At 49.5% G+C, this 8,735-nt stretch overlaps 1 long non-coding RNA gene across 8 annotated transcripts in view; it reads right to left on the reverse strand.

Moving 5' to 3' along the window:
• LOC129052675 (uncharacterized) overlaps positions 1-4,817 on the reverse strand; it is a 99,278-nt gene extending 94,461 nt beyond the window's left edge. For 2 of the 8 annotated variants that reach the window (XR_010139471.1, XR_010139472.1), the window contains exons 1-3: positions 4,516-4,719; positions 2,717-2,756; positions 1,702-1,827 (exon numbers count right to left, since the gene is read on the reverse strand). This is a non-coding gene — a long non-coding RNA (uncharacterized LOC129052675). Of the gene's footprint in view, positions 1-1,701; positions 1,828-2,716; positions 2,757-4,515 lie in introns of all 8 variants that reach the window. The other 6 variants (XR_010139470.1, XR_010139469.1, XR_008517782.2 and 3 more) reach the window with 3 other exon arrangements.
• Between the last annotated feature and the right edge of the window lie 3,918 nt (positions 4,818-8,735).

An 8,735-nucleotide genomic window follows, 5' to 3' on the forward strand; every position in this document is an offset into this window, starting at 1 on the left:
GCAATGATCTTACCACTGCACTCCAGCCTGGGTAATAGAGTGAGACCCTGTTTCAAAATATAAAAAATAAAAAATCCCAGCTCTGCCACTAACTAACTGTATGACCATGTGCAAGTTACTTAACCTACCAAGACTCAGTCTCCTCATCTGTAAAATGGGCATAATAAAAGTATCCACCTTCTAGAGTAATAGGCCCGATTCTAAATGCCTGACAAGATTAAACATTAGCCAGGTGCGGGCTCACACCTGTAATCCCAACAATTTAGGAGGCCAAGGCAAAAGCATTACCTGAGCCTAGGAGTTTGAGACCAGCCTGGGCAACATGTCAAGGCCCTGTCTCTACAAAAAATACAAAAAATTAGCCAGGCATGGTGGTGCACACCTCTGGTCCCAGCTGCTTGGGAGGCTGAGGTGGGAGGATCACTTGAGCCCGGGAAGTGGGGGTTGACATATTCCAGCCTGGGCAACAGAGCGAGACCCTATCTCAAAAAAAAAAAAAAAAAAAAAAAGCATATTAAGTTTTAGCTATTACAATTTAAGGAGCTTTCATTCTAGTGAAGGGAAGCAGAAAATAAACTAGCACTAAATATTAGGTTATGGTAAGTTCAAAGAAGAACATTTAAAAAGGAGATATAATAGAGAGCTTCATGAACTACTTCACTTAGGTGCTCCGGAGATGACATTTAATCTGAGACCTAAATAGCAAGGGGCCAGACATGAAAATATCTAGGAAAATAACATTCTAGAAAGAAACAATGAATGCAAACTCCCCAGGGCAAGAACAAGCTTAGCACATCCCAGGGACAGAAAAAAGGGTAACAGCCGGGCGCAGTGGCTCATGCCTGTAATCCCAGCACTTTGGGAGGCCAAGGTGGGCGGATCATTTGAGGTCAGGAGTTGAGAGACCAGCCTGGCCAACATGGTGAAACCCTGTCTCTACTAAGAATACAAAAAAATGAGCTGGGCATGGTGGTGCACGCCTGTAATCCCAGCTACTCGGGAGGCTGAGGCATGAGAATCAGCTGAACCCAGGAGGTGGAGGTTGCAATGAGCTGAGATCGCACCACTGCACTCCGGCCTGGGCAACAGAGTGAGACCCTGTTTCAAAAAAGGAAGGAAGGAAGGGAGGAAGGGAGGAAGAAAGGGAGGGAGGGAGGGAGGGAAACAAGGCTGGAATTCAATGATAGAGGAAGAAAACAATGCAAAATGAAGTTGTAAAGCAAGTAGTTGACAGATCAGTAGGTCCTGATAGGTCAAGGCAAGGAATTAGATTTTTATTATTATCATTATTATTTTGGAGACAGAGTCTCGCTGTGTCTCCCAGGCTGGAGTGCAGTGGCGCAATCTCAGCTCACTGCAACTCAAGTGATCTCCTGACCTCAAGTGATCCTCCTGCCTCGGCCTCCCAAAGTGCTAGGATTACAGGCGTGAGCCACTGCGCCTGGCCTTAGATATTATTTTAGGTGCAATGAGGGGCTAGGGGAGCACTTTAAGAGAAGGGTGGCATGATTTGTCTTACATTTTAAATAAATCAGTCAGGCTGTTGTGTGGAAAATAGGTTTTAGGGTGGCAAGAAAGGAAGCAGAAAATTAGGAAGCTATTATAGGACTACAGGCAAGAAATGACAAGTGACCTCATCTGGGGTAGTAGGCGATGGACAGATCTGGGATGTGTCTTAGATATAGCATCAGCGAGACTTACTTTAACCCGAGCGCAGTGGCTCACACTGTAATCTCAGCACTTTGAGAGGCAGAGGCAGGAGGATGGCTTGGATCCAGGAGTCTAGAGACCAGCCTGAGCAACATAGTGAGGTAAGACTCTACATTTCTTAAAAATAAAAAAAAAAATTAGCTGGACCTGGTGGCATGCACCTGTGGTCCCAGTTACTCAGGAGGCTGAGGCAGGAGGCTCACTTGAGCCCAGGTCAAGGCTGAAGTGAGCCATGATCACACCACTGCACTCTAGCCTGGGCAACAGTGAGACCCTCAAAATAAATAAATAAACAAACAAATAACTTTTGCCTTTCAAGTTTGTTGGGAGGATAAACAAGCTGGAGGATAAACAAGCTATAGGATAAGTGAAAAACACTTAGCCCCAGCACCTGACACACATCATAGGCATTAGGGTAACAGCTGGCTTCTCTTCCCTTTCACAGTCCTATGGGGATTTTTAAAAAATAGCATGTTTTGGTATACTGTCAGTGTTTGTGGTGATGGACTACCACCTGTGTAGACCTCTCAGCATGTATTAATAAATATATCCCTCAAAAACGGACATTTGGGAGCCGGGCATGGTGGCTCACACTTGTAATCCCAGCACTTTAGGAGGCCGATGTGAGCAGATCACCTGAGGTCAGGAGTTCAAGACCAGCCTGGCCAACATGGTGAAACCCTGTCTCTACTAAAAATACAAAAAATTAGTCTGGTGTGGTGGCGGGCACCTGTAACTCCAGCTACGCAGGAGGCTGAGGCAGGAGAATCGCTTGAACCTGGGAGGCAGAGGTTGCAGTGAGCTGAGATTGCGCCACCACACTTCAGCCTGGCTGACAGGGTGAATGAGACTCCGTATCTCACACACACACACACACACACGCATTTGATAAGCACTTGCCAATTAACTTTATACATCCAGAAATAACATCACCAAATTAACTACCATTATTCTAAACATAAACAATTTTGGGTCTTCTAACTGATACTTCAAAATCACTACTTACTTTTCTCATATTCCTTCCAATAATTTGTTAGGAGGTGGACCTGTTAATAGGAAGGACAAAAAATTATTGTCACCAATACTCTCAAAATAATCATCACCTAGAAAACCCAGTACACTTGGGGAATTTTCAGAATTCAATCAAGCTCATCCAACTGTCTCCAAGTTTTGACTCTGCCTAAAGGACTCCTCACAATTGGTTTAGCCCAACCCAGTACGAAACATTTAACAAATAATTAAAAGTGCTGTGCCAGGGTGATTGTGTTGCTGAGAGACGGTTGTTGGTAGCTGGGGAGTGGCAGGCAGATCCAGCCAAGAATTGTGACCTAAACCAGGAGCTCTGATGATGAAATCACAGGATGTTTGAGTTTGGGGCTTGATGTTCATCCCAGGTGGTTTCCTATCGTGGAAAACATTTGATGTATAAGAGTAAGGCTCAGCCGGCCGCGGTGGCTCATGCCTGTAATCCCAGCACTTTGGGAGGCCGTGGCAGGCGGATCACCTGAGGTTGGGAGTTCAAGGTCAGCCTGACCAACATGGAGAAACCCCCACTCTACTAAAAAAAAAAAAAAAAAAAAAAAAAAAAAGCCAGGCGTGGTGGCGCATGCCTCTAATCCCAGCTACTTGCGAGGCTGAGGCACGAGAATCATTTGAACCCGGGAGGCGGAGGTTGCGGTGAGCCGAGATTGCACCATTGCACTCCAGCCTGGGCAACAAGAGCATAACTCCGTCTCAAAAAAAAAAAAAAAAAAAAAGAGTAATGCTCCACTGGGTGCAGTGACTAGCGCCTGTAATCCCCACACTTTGGGAGGCCGAGGTGGGCAGATCACTTGAGGTCAGGAGTTCAAGACCAGCCTGGCCAACATGGTGAAACCCCCGTCTCTATTAAAAATACAAAAAGCAGCTGGGTGTGATGGCTGGCGCCTGTAGTCCCAGCTACTCGGGAGGCTGAGGCAAGGAAAATTGCTTGAACCTGGGAGGCAGAGGTTTCACTGAGCCGAGATGGCGCCATTGCACTCCAGCCCCGGGCGACAGAGTGAGACTCCGTCTCAAAAAAAAAAAAAAAAAAAAAAAAGGAGTAAGGCTCTATTGCTACTCCCTGATTTAATAAACGTCTCTGGGACACAATTTCTTCATCTGTAAAAAAGGTAAATAAAAAAACGCTTACTTGGCAAGTTCATTGTGACGAATTATCTACGACACCGGAATGGAAAGTGCTTTACAGATTGCAAAGCACTCCTTACACATGAGTAATTAGTGTTCACAGGTCCAGCCACTTTTGGGGAGGAGGAAAGTGTGGTCTTTTAGAGGCGAAACGTCTTCCCAAAGTCCTGACAGCCAACGAAGGGCTCGGTGATCTCCGCGCTTCAAACTCTGCCCAATTCTCAAAGCCTGATTTAAGTACACTTTTCCCTCAGCCTAAGGGAGTGGCCCAAGGGCAAACCGTCCCGGGTTCGTGTCCCACCTCTGCCTCAAAGATTACACGCTCTTAGGACAGGTGCCTGTCCCTGGTGGCCTGGGCTGCCAGCTCGGGAAGGAGGCGGTGGCAACCGCACCCGGGCGGCCGAGTGATTAATAATGGCAGTTGCCCTGCCAGCCCCATCACCTGTCACTCCCTCCTCCGACTTCTCCCGCACCGCGGCCGCAATCCAGCCCGGACACTCTGAGGGCTCTCTCTGAGCTGGGCACGGTCCTCGCTGCTCGGCCGAGTGCAGCCCCCTCACCTCAGTGCGACTGAGACAAAGCAGGGTCCCACCGACCCCTGTCCCTCCCTAAGGCGCGCCCTCAGGGTGGGAGACCCACCTCAGCCAGCCCCCCAGCTCAGTGGTCCAGAGGCTCGGCTCCCGCGCTGACGCCCAGCGCCTCCCTCCTCCACAGCCGTCACTGACCGCTCCCCTCTAGCTTGGACCCCGCTGTCCAGCAGTCCCGGCTGGCCCGCGCCGCGCTCCTCGCGCTCTGTCAGTGCTGGCACCGGTAGAACGCCCGCAGCCTTCCAGCCTAGAGGGCGCCGGGCGGGCACGCGCTGGGGGTGGGAGGGCGGGGCGGGAGGGGGGGCGGGGCGACGCAGCGCGGGGCGGCCGGCGGTTGGTGCTCGCAGCCCGCGCGCCCGCCTTCCCGGCCACGTGACCTTTGGGCCCCGCCCATACCTGGAGTTGCGCACGGGTTCTTGGTGCGACCCCCTCCCACTGAGCTCTCGGGTCCGGACCTTCCCGGTGTCCCTGTGGGGCAGAGTCCCGTTGTGCAGAAGAGGCGAGTTGAGGCACGGTGGCAGGCGGGGCGTCCAAGCAGTTAGCGCCGCGCCTGGCCGCTCGTCCCCGCGGGAAAGCGTTGTCTCCCTTCCTTTGGATGGAATTGGAACGGCAGCTCTCGTAGCGCCCGAACTGTGCGGTCCTCGAGTTCACTGCTGTACCCACAGTGCGCAGAGCACAGGGGCACGCGGTACATTATTTGAATGAATAACTTTCTTATCCTGGCCCTTCTCTAACTCTCCCACTTCTGCTTGGGTCACCCGCCCCCTCCCCAGGAGTCTTATAAAATAACCGGGGGAAGAGGAGACAGAAGTGGCTCATATGGGTAAAAGCCCTTGTCCTGCAAATCAGTGACACAAGGGAGTTAGTCCATCCAATGTACCGTTTTAAAAAGATTGCTACGTAGAAAAATAATAGGATAGGGTAAGAGGAGAGCCCAGCTAGGAGCTTCAGTGGGATCCAGGGTTGATATGATGGTGGTCTGGATTTAAGTGATGGCAGTAGGGATAAAAAGAAGTAAAAATTCCAGCCTGGGCAACATAATGAGACCCTGTCTCTACAAAAAAAAAAAAAAAAAAAAAAAAAAAAAGTTGTTTTTTGTTTTTGTTTTTTCAATTATCCGTGTGATGTCTCACTCTTGTAGTCCCAGCTACTGGGGCGGGGGTTGGGGGTTGGCTGACCTGTGAGGCTTCACCAGGAGGTGGAGGCTGCAGTGAGTCGTGATCGTGCCACTGCACTCTAGCCTGGGCGACAGAGGGGACCCCGTCTCAAAAAAATAAATAGAAGTAAAAAATATTTGAGGTAGCTTTTGGAGAATAAACAGGATTTGCCGATGGATTGAACAATAAGGGATGGAGAGGGAGAAATCAAGAGGAAATCCCTTAGTGGTTGTAGTGCTATGTATTAAAGTGCAAAAACTGCCGGGCGCGGTGGCTCACGCCTGTAATCCCAGCACTTTGGGAGGTGGAGGCGGGTGGATCACTAGGTCAGGAGTTCAAGACCAGGCTGGCCAACATGGTGAAACCCTGTCTCTACTAAAAATGCAGCAATTAGCCTGGCATGGTGGTGCACGTCTTGTAGTCCCAGCTACTCGGGAGGCTGAGGGAGGAGAATCGCTTGAACTCGGGAAGCAGAGGTTTCAGTGAGCCAAGATCATGCCACTGCACTCTAGCTTGGGCGACAGTCAGTTTCAAAAAATAAACAAATAATAAGTGTGCAGTACTGGGCACAGTATATGGTAGTTATGATCATCCTATTAGACACTGGGATGGTAGCAACCAGCTGAGAAAAATAACCTTTATTCGTTGCTTAATCTTTTATTAATACTTTAGGAGCACAGCCATACATTTCACAGAGAATCTGCTAGTGACAAATCATCTTATTCATCAAATATTTATCTATTTATTTATTTGAGACAGAGTTTCGCTCTTTCTTGCCCAGGCTGGAGTGCAGTGGCCCAATCTCGGCTCACTGCAACCTCTGCCTCCTGGGTTCAAGCGATTATCCTGTCTCAGCCTCCCAAGTAGCTGGGATTATAGGTGCCTGCTGCCACGCCCAGCTAATTTTTGTATTTTTAGTAGAGACAGCGTTTCACCATGTTACCCAGGCAAGTCTCGAACTCCTGACCTCAGGTGATCTGCCCGCCTCAGCCTCCCAAAGTGCTGGGATTACAGGTGTGAGCCACTGCTCCTGGCCTCATCAAATATTTATTTAGTGCCTACTGTGCACCAGGCCCGGTGCTGGACTCTGGGAAAACACAGGTGAATTTCTGTCCTCACAGAGCTTCCTACCTCCTGCAGGGAGACAGCGAAGACTTATCAAACATCTAATTCCAACTGAGGAGGAATTTAGCAGGTGTTGTGATGGAGCCTAGGCAACAGGGGAAAGGCCTGCTAAGTAGGGAACATACCTTTATTTGCAGGGTAAGAAGGAGCCATTTCTGGGAAGGGAATTGTGGGGGAAGAGCATTTCAGGCAGAGACCCAGAATATAGGGACTGAGGTGGAGAAAAGTTCCAGTTAGCAGGAGAGCACAATGGAAAACCTGTGAAGGTTTTAAGCAGGAGAGTAAATTGATTTGATGTCTGTATTACATTTAGTGTCTGTGTGAAGAATGAACTGCAGGTGGATCAAGAGAAGAAGCAAGGGGGCCTGGTGCAGTGGCTTTGTGCCTGTAATCCCAGCACTTTGGGAGGCTGAGGGGTGTGGATTGCTTGAGTTCAGGAGTTTGAGACCAGCCTGGCCAACATGGCAAAACCCCGTCTCTATTAAAAATACAAAAATTAGCCAGGTGTATTATCACATGCCTGTAATCACAGCTACTAGGGAGGCTGAGACTGGATAATTGCTTGAACCCAGTGGGTGGAGGTTGCAGTGAGCCGAGATGGTGCCACTGCACTCCAGCCTGGGTGACAGAGTAAGACTCTGTCTCAAAAAAAAAAAAAAAGAAAAAGTAGAGAGACCAATTAGAAGGTTCCTGTGGGGCTGGGCTCTATGGCTCACACCTGTAATCCCAGCACTTTGGGAAGACAAGGTGGGTGGATTGCTTGAGTCCAGGAGTTCAAGACCAGCTTGGGCAACATGGAGAAACCCCCTCTCTACAAAAAATACAAAAAGTAGCCATGCCTGGTGGTGCACACCTGTGGTCCCCACTATTCAGGAGGCTGAGATGGGAGGATTGCTTGACCCTGGGAGGTTGGGGCTGCAGTGAGCTGTGATTGTACCACTGCACTCCAGCCGGGGGGGTGACAGGGCAAGACCCTACCTCAAAAAAAAAAAAAAAAAAAAGAAAAGAAAAAAAGACGTTTCTTGTGGCTGGATGTGGTGGCACACACCTGTAATCCCAGCACTTTGGGAGGCCAAGGCAAGTGGATCACTTGAGGTCAGGGTACTAGACCACCCTGTCCAACATGGTGAAACCCTGCCTCTACTAAAAAAAAATACAAGCTCAGCATGGTGGCACGTACCCATAGTCCCAGCTACTCCGGAGACTGAGGCAGGAGAATCGCTTGAACCTCAGAGGCAGAGGTTGCAGTGAGCTGAGATTGTGTCACTGTACTCCAGCCTGGGTGACAGAGCTTGACTCTGTTTCTTTTCTTTCTTTTTTTTTTTTTTTTTTTTTTGAGACGGAATCTCGCTCTGTCGTCCAGGCTGGAGTGCAGTGGCATGATCTCGGCTCACTGCAACCTCCACCTCCTGGGTTCAAGCAATTCTCTGCCTCAGCCTCCTGAGCAGCTGGGATTACAGGCACCCACCAACATACCCAGCTAATTTTTGTATTTTTAGTAGAGATGGTGTTTCACCATCTTGGCCAGGCTGGTCTTGAACTCCTGACCTCATGACCCACCTGCCTCGGTCTCCCAAAGTGCTGGGATTACAGGCATGAGGCACTGTGCCCGGCTGAGACTCCATTAAAAAAAAAACAAAAAAAAAACAGGTGCAGCGGCTCACGCTTGTAATCCTAATCCCAGCACTTTGGGAGGCCGAGGCAGGCAGATCACCTGAGGTCAGGAGTTCGAGACCAGCCTGACCAACACGGAGAAACCGTGTCTCTACTAAAAATACAAAATTAGGCCAGTCACGGTGGCTCACACCTGTAATCCCAGCTCTTTAGGGAGACTGACGTGGGTGGATTAACTGAGGTCAGGAGTTCGAGACCAGCCTGATCAACATGGTGAAACCCCATCTCTACTAAATACAAAAATTAGCCTGGCATGGTGGCGCATGCCTGTAATCCCAGCTACTCGGGAGGCTGAGGCAGGAGAATCGCTTGAACC

This window comes from Pongo abelii, chromosome 23, assembly GCF_028885655.2.
Source record: "Pongo abelii isolate AG06213 chromosome 23, NHGRI_mPonAbe1-v2.0_pri, whole genome shotgun sequence".
NCBI lineage: Eukaryota > Metazoa > Chordata > Mammalia > Primates > Hominidae > Pongo > Pongo abelii.